This window comes from Cibotium barometz, chromosome 10 (assembly GCF_041138505.1).
Source record: "Cibotium barometz isolate CiBa-2024 chromosome 10, ASM4113850v1, whole genome shotgun sequence".
Taxonomy (NCBI): domain Eukaryota; kingdom Viridiplantae; phylum Streptophyta; class Polypodiopsida; order Cyatheales; family Cibotiaceae; genus Cibotium; species Cibotium barometz.
This window is the reverse complement of record NC_141055.1, coordinates 20,785,023-20,794,526: the sequence shown is the minus strand read 5'-3', so window position 1 is coordinate 20,794,526 and position 9,504 is coordinate 20,785,023. Positions and strand designations below refer to the sequence as shown.

Sequence of the window (9,504 nt, the reverse complement as noted above, 5' to 3'; positions counted from 1 at the left end):
ATCTCTCTCTCTCTCTCTCTCTCTCTCTCTCTCTCTCTCTCTCTCTCTCTCTCTCTCTCTCTCTCTCTCTCTCTCTCTCTCTCTCGCTCTCTCTCGCGCTCGCTCGTCGCCTCTGCTCTCCCCTGCTCGCCGCCTGTTGTTCGCTGCGCTGGCTGCCCCCCTTGCCTTCTATCCGCTTCCGCCTTCCCCTCTCTCACTGTTCGCCGCCCACTCCGGCTTCTATTCGCTGCGCTAGCTGCCATATCATATCATATCATTTCTCTCTCTCTCTCTCTCTCTCTCTCTCTCTCTCTCTCTCTCCCCCCCTTTTACCACACCCCCTTGCTCAGGCCCCCAAGGCAGCAACATAACTCTCTCTCGCTTCTTCCATGGCTTCCCCCTTGCGCAACCCGACGAAGGCGACCTTTATGGTCACAAACAAGAGGATAACAAATGTGGAAAAGGAGATGAAGGAATGGAAGGCGGAGATAGAGGGATGGTCGAAGGAGAAAGCCAACTTTCTCCAAATGGTATTCAATGAGGGTAAGCGGTGGAAAGAGGAGAAGGAGGACCTCATAGCAGAAGTCCGAGACCTTCACGGGGAAGTCAACACGCTCAAAGGCGTAATTTCAGCTCTTCAGAGGGAGCTTGCAGAGGCTAAGGCAAATGGTGGACTTGAAGAAGGTGAAATTCAGCCATCCATGATAGAAGAGCTCAAGGTTATCAAGGAACAAGTACGGGCAATTAAGGAAGAAGAGAAGCAACACGAAGCAAAGACTTCCTCATGGGTGGAAGTCATCACCAAGACTCAAAGGAAGATGGATGAAGCGGAGAAGTGGATAGAGGTCGCCAAGAAGGGTAAAGGTAAGGAGATAACAACCCCTACACCTACAATCATTAACATGACTTTGGAAGAGGAACAACGAAGACGTACACGTGCTTTGCATGTGAGGATTACCGGCCTTAAAGACGGGGATAAAGTTGAAGGGAGGTGAAAGAGCTTATGGTGTTGATGGGGATTGACAGTCCGGCACACGCAAAAGCCTGGAGAGTGGGCAAAAAAAGCGGAGGCAACAGGGAAACATCAAAGGAAAGAGCTCTCATACTTTGCTTCCCCTCTATTGAGGCGAAGAAGGAGTTCTTGAAGAGGCGACCCACTTTAAAGAATACAGGCATTTTTCTTGGTGACGATCTTACTCTTTCACAGCTCGCACATATGAAGCAAGTCATGCCAGAGATTAGGGCGGCAAGAGAAAAGGGAAAGATAGCATTTTATAGAGAAGGGAGAGTGGTCATCCTGGAGCGACGCTCTACATGACGGTGTGAGACCTATGGGACCAAATTAAAGCTGGCAGCCTGGAACTGCAATGGATCCCTCAGACTTGATGTAGGTGCCTTTGAGGACAGCTTTAGAGATAGAGATATAGTCTTCTACTCGGAGACTCACCAAGCCCCTTGTCAGATGATGCCACAGGTGACAAGATACAGATGGGAGACAGCTTGCAGAGTAGGGACGAGATCGGTACACAGTAGTAGAGGATAGGGGGGGTGGCAGTTCTTTTCAGGGAGGAGCTGCAACCGCTTCTACACATCGTTCGGAGAGATGATCAGGATAGATATATGTGGGTGAGACTGAGGGCCGACACAGGCAGATTCCTGTATATTGCCATATGCTATTTTGCTCCTAGTACATCGACATATGCAGCACCTAGAGGACAGTCTCCTTTCTCTGTGCTAGATGATGACATATGGGAGTTCTCTAGGGATGGAGACATCATCCTGTTAGGGGACTTTAATGCCCGGACGGGCAACCGCCAGACAGCCTTTTATGATACCTCAGAGGAGATGCTGAGAGAGCTGGACACTCTGCATATGGGATTAGACAGACGCTCACAGGATGTGGAGTACATAGAGTATGGGAGATATTTGGTAGATATGGGGACTGCACATGGGTTGGCCATACTTAATGGCTTGCAGAGGTTTCCGTCAGCAGCTGGATTTACTTGCTTTCCACATAGACATGGTGCTAGCACAGTGGATTATGTTATGGCTATGCCGAGCTTTGTTTCATGCATTAAGGACTTCACAGTTGGATCTCGGCCCATTGGGGTAGTAGTGGATCATGCATTGTTGACATTGACCATCTCTTTTCACTTTACCACAGCTCAGAGGACACGAGGGGCAGATCACACTCGATATACTTTTACTTCAGAGACTGATGCTGTCTATAGAGATGGGATTTACAGACGTCTGTACACAGAGGAGCCAGGGAGACCTTTGGAGGAGCTGACCCATATACTGATAGAGACTTTACAAGATGCAGCGAGAGAGGCATATCCACATACTCAGCCTGGACAGAGACAGCGTTCTGGGTGTATGCCCCAGAACAGCTGGTATGATGAGGAGTGCAGAGAGACAAGAACCCACTGTTCGCTCTATTCGCGCCTCTGTGTGTAGCCGCCGCCTTCGCCCTTGCTCGGCGCCTCTGTCCCGTAAGCTTGATTAAGAACAAGATGTTGATTAAACATGATTAAGGCAAAAGAGAGAAAGGAAGAGAGAGATTGGTGTGAGGATTTTTTGTATTTAATATGGTACAAAAAGGTTGCTTTAATGCATTGTAAATGGTTACTAATGTATGTACATGATTAGGCCCTTGGTGACTCGTCAGCCTCGGAGGGTTGACCTCTAGCCCCTACATAACTTCTACCGACTTTCTACACTGCTAAAATGACGAATGAATGAATTTGATGCCTTTATAAGGATTGCTTATATATATGCTAAGAGGTACAGGTCGGCATGTTCCAATACCTGTCGACCAAGTCCTAGACAAGCTCTTGGCAATAAATGTCATAATTAATGCGCTTTGCTTCTGCTATTGCCCCTCCTTTCTGGCCTTCATCTGGTTCTTGTCGTATCTGCTCCTAGGTCTTCTGCTAGCCGTCTACAAACAACCGACAGAAGTCCATGCCCTCAAGTGTATGATGATGATGATGTACGACTATGGCCGATGTTGTCGATGCCGATGAAGATCACCAAAATGCCGACTTTAACTGATGAGATTAATCAAGGGTTGATGATGTTCATGCAGACGATAAGCCATGGCACGAGCATGCACGTGACAGTTCTAAGTGAGGAGGAATGTACCTAACACTACCCCTCGGGTTTAGGAACTAGTCCAACAGGGTTAGGGGAGCCCTAGGATTAGGGAAAGCAGGCTTGGATGGGTGGCTAAGGTTCAATATTAATAAATCCAAAGTTATTGGTTATTTATGACTAGACTGTTCTTTATGGCAGCAAATAAGCACTATATAAGTGACTCGCTATTATTCGCAAATGCTAGTTTAAGCATGTGCTTTTTTGCATATGGGATGCCATGTTTCCATGACTCTTGGATGAGCGACCTAGGGTTGTTTCTTGCTATGAAGAGAGTTTCGAGTTTATCGATGCATCTTACCTTGAGCAAGTACCGGTTTCCATCATGATGGATGAAAAGCACGAGTGGCGAAGAACAAGACTTCATCACAACCCTTATGACATATTCAACTTTTGCAAATTAATGATCATACGAATGAATGTAGTACGTACACCCTTAAAAGTAGTGAATCGGTTCGCACATAAGGACTATTGCAATCACACAGACTCATCCAATTTTGTATGCTTGGGCAAACATTCCATTTGTCGGAGAACAATGCTCTTGTTCAAAACTTGCTCAATAATCGAAATTGGTACATGGTGCGTGATGGAAGAGTTTGATTAAGATTATAATTGAAATTAGTGACCTATTCATATTGCTAACATCTTGGACTTGTTTGCAATACAGTGATTAAGGAACTAGACCAATTTGCCTTATGAATAGCATAATTTCATCTTCTTTACAATGCCAAAACGCTCACTTAAGCTCTTGATGATTCACTATCCACATGCGCTCCTAAGATGAAGACTGTTACAAGCTTTGATACAGGGTACCAAACACAAGGACCAAAGTTCCTAGGGAACAAAGCACTCACATTATCGTTATGCATAGGCAATTGCGGTACCATCCTGTCTCGCAGATTTTACACACATCAAGCAATGTGATACTAAAATTGACTACCATAATTGAGTATTCATGCAAGGTAATAAAACCCTAAGTTTTGGTATAGTCCCCGAAAAAATGGTCATCTCAATTGGAAGATCCTCCTTTGACTTCCATATTGAGTGCATTATAAGAATAAGAAGGCTATAACATTTGACAATTGCTTGAGACAAATCGCATTGAAGTTGTAGATCATTTGATCAGACCTCTAGTTGACTAATTCATATGCACTTGAAGGGGATGTCCATGTCGTGATGGTATGTGTGGACAACCTCCTCACATGGGCTGCAGCATGTCCAAAGTGTTATTTGAACACCAATGGAATCCATGTGAATCTCATCAATCACCTTCTAGCCAAGAAGGTTTGGCACTTCATTGGTTTCAAACCCAACAAAGTTCGAAGATCGTTCGTTTGGTCAAAGAGGGAGCAGAAATTCAAACCATAGTTCCTTAAAAGTTGAGACTTGGGAGCAATTGTTTAAAATGAAAGACTCAAACTTGATTGTGTCAATATTGCTCAATGATTGCAAAGAAATCAAAGGACATACTTATGTTGAAAGAAAGCCTTAAATCCCAGTACAAATGTTGTTGGCATGTAAATGGCCTCTTAAGTGTGTTTGTGTGTTTGTCTGAACCACCTCTTAGACGGACACATAATATCTAGATATTTTATGTGGTTTCACCTAAGTGATGATGTCAGTAGTAGCGCCATGTGTCAACTCCATGTGAGTGTGACTTGTCAAAAGATAAGCCCCATGGGCTATAACAATGTACTCACTCCTTGTACTCTCATATCAAAACAATCACATCAATATAGTACTTGAGTTCTGTGCAATCATTGTCTTGTACTGTCTTTCACTCAACCATGGCTGCTCCACTGTTTCAGCCACCATAGCTGAACCCCTAATGCTAACCCTAAAATACCAACATGGTATCAAAGCTTGACCTTTCTATCAGCACACCAACTCACTTGAGCTCGCTGCCTCTCTGCCGCCATACCTACTGATACACCCTTCACTGCCTCTAAGCCCTACACAACAGTTCCTCCTTTGCCTGCACAGCTGTTGCAGCCACAAATCTCTGGTCTTTGACTGTTGTTCCACAAATCCAACTACTATGCGCCTCAACAGCTAACAGACCTATTTGCACAGCCTAAGCATAGTTGCTGGCTGCGCACAGCAGCCCGACTGGCACACATACAGCAGCCAACAACAGCTACTGTGTGTAGCTCTCTACCTGTAGCTGACACCTGTCATCGGCCTCTGCTGGTCGTCATCTGCCAACGCTACAACCTTGGTACTCATCATAGTCACCAGAAACGTTTCGAGGTTTTTGACGTTTCAGGGTTTTTGAGGTTTCGGGGCAAAACGTTTCGGCCTTCGGCTAAGAAATGCCAAGGTTTCGGATTTTTTTCTATATAATTTTGCATTGCTAAAGTTCCAAAAAATAGAAACTTTTAACTTTGAGAAAGTTTTTATTTTTTTTTGAGAAACCAAAAAAATCAAGAGTTTCTAAAACGTTTCAAAACATTTCTTGCGTTTCAGGGTTTCGGAGTCTCTCACTCCAGAAACGCGTTTTCATGTGACTATGGTACTCATACCTACTCATCACTCTCAGCCAGCAAACAAAAACCACCACCACCATACAGAAAAGCATTTCGAAAAAGGAAAGCTCCCCACGACAAAATCAAACACAAGCAACCTCATCAAATCAAAGGTTTCACAAACAGAGGGTACAAATTTGGAGCAAATTTGGGATTTTTCCAATATCTACATTTTTCAAAAATCAACGAAAATTAGGGTTTTGGGCTATCTTTGTCAATATATGAAAGTACTTTTATGACATTGAGATCATGCTCTAACCTGCTACAGCATTAAATTGAAAAGCCCCTTGGTTGAAGACCCTATTTTTTATCGGTTTCATAAGATTTTTGGGGATCTCACCATTCCGCACCATCCCTGTAAGGGTATACACTGGCTCATCATCTATAAGAGCTAAGACCCCCTATCTCCATCATTATGGGTTCACATCTGTTCATTGAAAAGTTTGATGGGAACAACTTTCACACATGGCAGACCAAGCTGAAATTCAAATTGATCTCTAGCCTTACATTGAGGGGGAAGAAAAGATGCCCGAAGAAGGGGAAGATGCAGCACTAAAAGCTTGGAAGCTCAGAGATCAGAAAGCCTTTGGGTTGATAACCCTAGGGTTGTCCGACAACTTCATACATCATGTCGCAGATCTCCCAACTTCTAGAAAAGCTTATGAGATGCTGGACAAGCTCTTCGGAGCTCAAGGGACGAACTCCAAGGTTTCCAATCAGATTGAGTTCTATGGACTCATAATACAGTCACAAGAAAGTTTTTTCGACGCTCCTATGAATAAGATGAAGTCCCTCATGAACCAGCTTATCATCTATAAGAGCTAAGGCCCCCATCTCCATCATTATGGGTTCACATCTGTTCATTGAAAAGTTTGATGGGAACAACTTTCACACATGGCAAACCAAGCTGAAATTCAAATTGATCTCTAGCCTTACGTTGAGGGGGAAGAAAAGATGCCCGAAGAAGGGGAAGATGCAGCACTAAAAGCTTGGAAGCTCAGAGATCAGAAAGCCTTTGGGTTGATAACCCTAGGGTTGTCCGACAACTTCATACATCATGTCGCAGATCTCCCAACTTCTAGAAAAGCTTATGAGATGCTCGACAAGCTCTTCGGAGCTCAAGGGACGAACTCCAAGGTTTCCAATCAGATTGAGTTCTATGGACTCATAATGCGGTCACATGACAGTTTTTTCAATGCTCCTATGAATAAGATGAAGTCCCTCATGAACCAGCTTGCAGCACTCAAAGCTAAAGTGGAGGAAGATGTGGCCGTAGCTGTGCTTATGAAGTCCATGCCAAAAGAACCCTACGGTGTTGGGGTAAAGGCGTTATGCCCACCCTTATAGTGTGTACAAGCCCATAAGTTATAGTACATAGTACACTTAGTACATTAAAAGTACTAAGTGCACTATGTGTACTAGTGCAATATACATGTGTGATAGGGGAGTCACACACTCATGCCTAATGAGTTGACTTATCCCCACAACTCTCTCTCTCTCTCTCTCCCTTGCTTCTCTGTGTATGTCTCCCATGAATGAACTCTAACCCTAATACAGTTTCTCCCATCAACTGGTATCAGAGCCCTTAGTGATCCCTCCCTCCCTTCTCTCCATTGATGAAGCTGGGGATAGCATCTTGCGAAGGCGAGCCGCAGGTTTATTCATTGTGTCCTTCTCTGCTTCGCTGTTGACAAGGGGGGTTTCTTTCCTTGCTTCCTCGCATGGCAGCCCTTCATAGCTCGGCTCTGCAGTCTATAGAATGCGTGCAGAAGTTGAATGTGAAGTGTGAGGCTGAGATTGTGAGGGTCACACTGGTCGCCTGCTGAAACCCCCTTGGAGCGAGCTACGTGTAGCATTCCACAAGGCGCATACCTGGTATAGTCCAGACTGGCGCTAAGCGAAGACATCAGCAGCCAGGCGAAGCGTGAGCGAGCGCTGGGCGTAGATGCGCTAGGCGAAAGCAACACAGGCGAAGGCGGAGGTCGAGTGTGAGCAGTCGAGCGGATACACAATCGAGCTGCAAGCGCTACCAGGCGTTGGCGAACGACGTGGAGTTCTAGTGCTAGCCGAATACGTCAGGCGAACGTGAAGCGAAGGCTATCACGTCATCTGCAGTTCAGCACTACTAGGCGAAGCAAAGTTGGCGCTCAGCAGCGAGTAAGCCAGGCGAAGCGGGTGGCCCTTCAGCGTGAGCAGCGAGCGAATACACAGGCTGGTGGCTTTTCCAGAAGGGCATCAAAAGATCGTAGCTTTTCCTCCGCACAGGCTCACGTGCCGTTGCTGAATCGTAGTGCTGCACAACCGGCAGATGATGAAACTAGAACAGTTACCAAATCAGAGGCGCCTCTGCAAATGCAACAGAACAAGCCTCTGACTCGGTTGTCAAAGAAGCCACAGCCTTCTGCACAAGGCTTGGCAAGACTCCCTTGTGTCCACCTGCACAGAAGCCTGACGAGCAGCAGCATCAACAGCAAAATCGACGCCCTCCTTTCCTGCAACAAAAATCAGAAATTACAAGGTATTTGCCTCATTTTTTTTTTTGGGATTTGCAATTGAGCAAGTACAATCAACAATTGAGCAGGTACAGGTGCCCAATTGCTCAATTTTTGAGCAAAATTGGCAAAATTGGGTGACATTGGTCACAATCAGGATAAATTTGCAGGAAATTGGTCAAATCAGGATCAATTTGCAGGAAATTGGATGTCGAAATTTGGGGCTTTTGATGTAATTGTGCAATTAAACACTCATACATGCTGTATGATGTGAGAAATCGCACATTTGGGCAAAATTGCAGCAAATTGCAGTGCAAATCAAGGGGCTTTTGTGCCGATTTGGTTGATTTGCATGCAAGCAATCGCATTTGATGCTGTGAATAATGTGTTGATGCCTTACAAGCACTCAATGTGCCTGTAAATCAAGGGGCTTTCATGTATTTGATGTATATGAGGTCAGGGGGAAGCATCGTGAACACTCTGGATGCCTTCATGTGCGTCAATGTACCATGTATGATCAGAAATTGATCTTAAATCAAGGGGCTTTTCAAGTTTGTATGCTTGTTAAGCTTGGCAAAGCAGCAGGCAAGACATTTATGCCTTGAATCCTCAAAAATCAGCTTGCAGTCAAGGGGCTTTTGCCCAATTTCTGTTCGGGACTGTTGTATGCAGTGTACAGGACTGTAAAAGTCTGATTTTCACTCATTTGGACAGCCAGGAGAGCATTTATTGCTATTGTACCTGCTGGTACAGATTTGGCACAGCTTTCTGCATGTTTTGGCATGGCTGTACACTGTTTTGAGTGACCAAAAGGTTCAAATTCAGCTGCTGTACTTGCCGGTACAGGTTTGGTACATCATTGGTGAGCACTTGGTACTGCTGTACAGTACTTTGGCAGGGCAAAAGAGCACATTTGAGGTGCTGTCCAAAATCTGCAGCAACCAGATTTTGGTGTTTTCATCACAAAAAGTGGGAGAAAAGTTGCATTCTTGCTTCCGCAGTGGGAGATAAAGCTTGGGAGAACAACTGTGAGCACTTTGTGTGCTTTGGGTGCAGTGTTTGCACATCTTTTGGTGCAGTGTTTGCACACTTTGCAGGGAGTCAGGCATTGACGGGTTGCATTTTGCTATGGCAACCACAGGTGAGAGCTCTTCATTGCTTCACATAAAGAAGCTTGAAGGCTCGCATAATTATGATATTTGGCAAACCCAGTGCTACAATGTGTTGCTTCAGAAAAAGCAGCACAAGCCTATCAAAGAAAGGGGTGTAATGCCCGCTTCTCTTACAGCTGAAGAGTGGGAAGATATGGATGAGCTGGCAAGATCTACTATCATGTTGTCTGTGTCAGATTCATT

General features: G+C 45.0%; 1 protein-coding gene across 1 annotated transcript in view; it reads right to left on the bottom strand.

The window, feature by feature from the left end:
• Positions 1 to 9,504, bottom strand: part of EMB2777 (Sas10/U3 ribonucleoprotein (Utp) family protein) — a 96,278-nt gene that overhangs the window by 28,117 nt on the left and 58,657 nt on the right. The gene's annotated exons all lie outside the window — the stretch shown is intronic.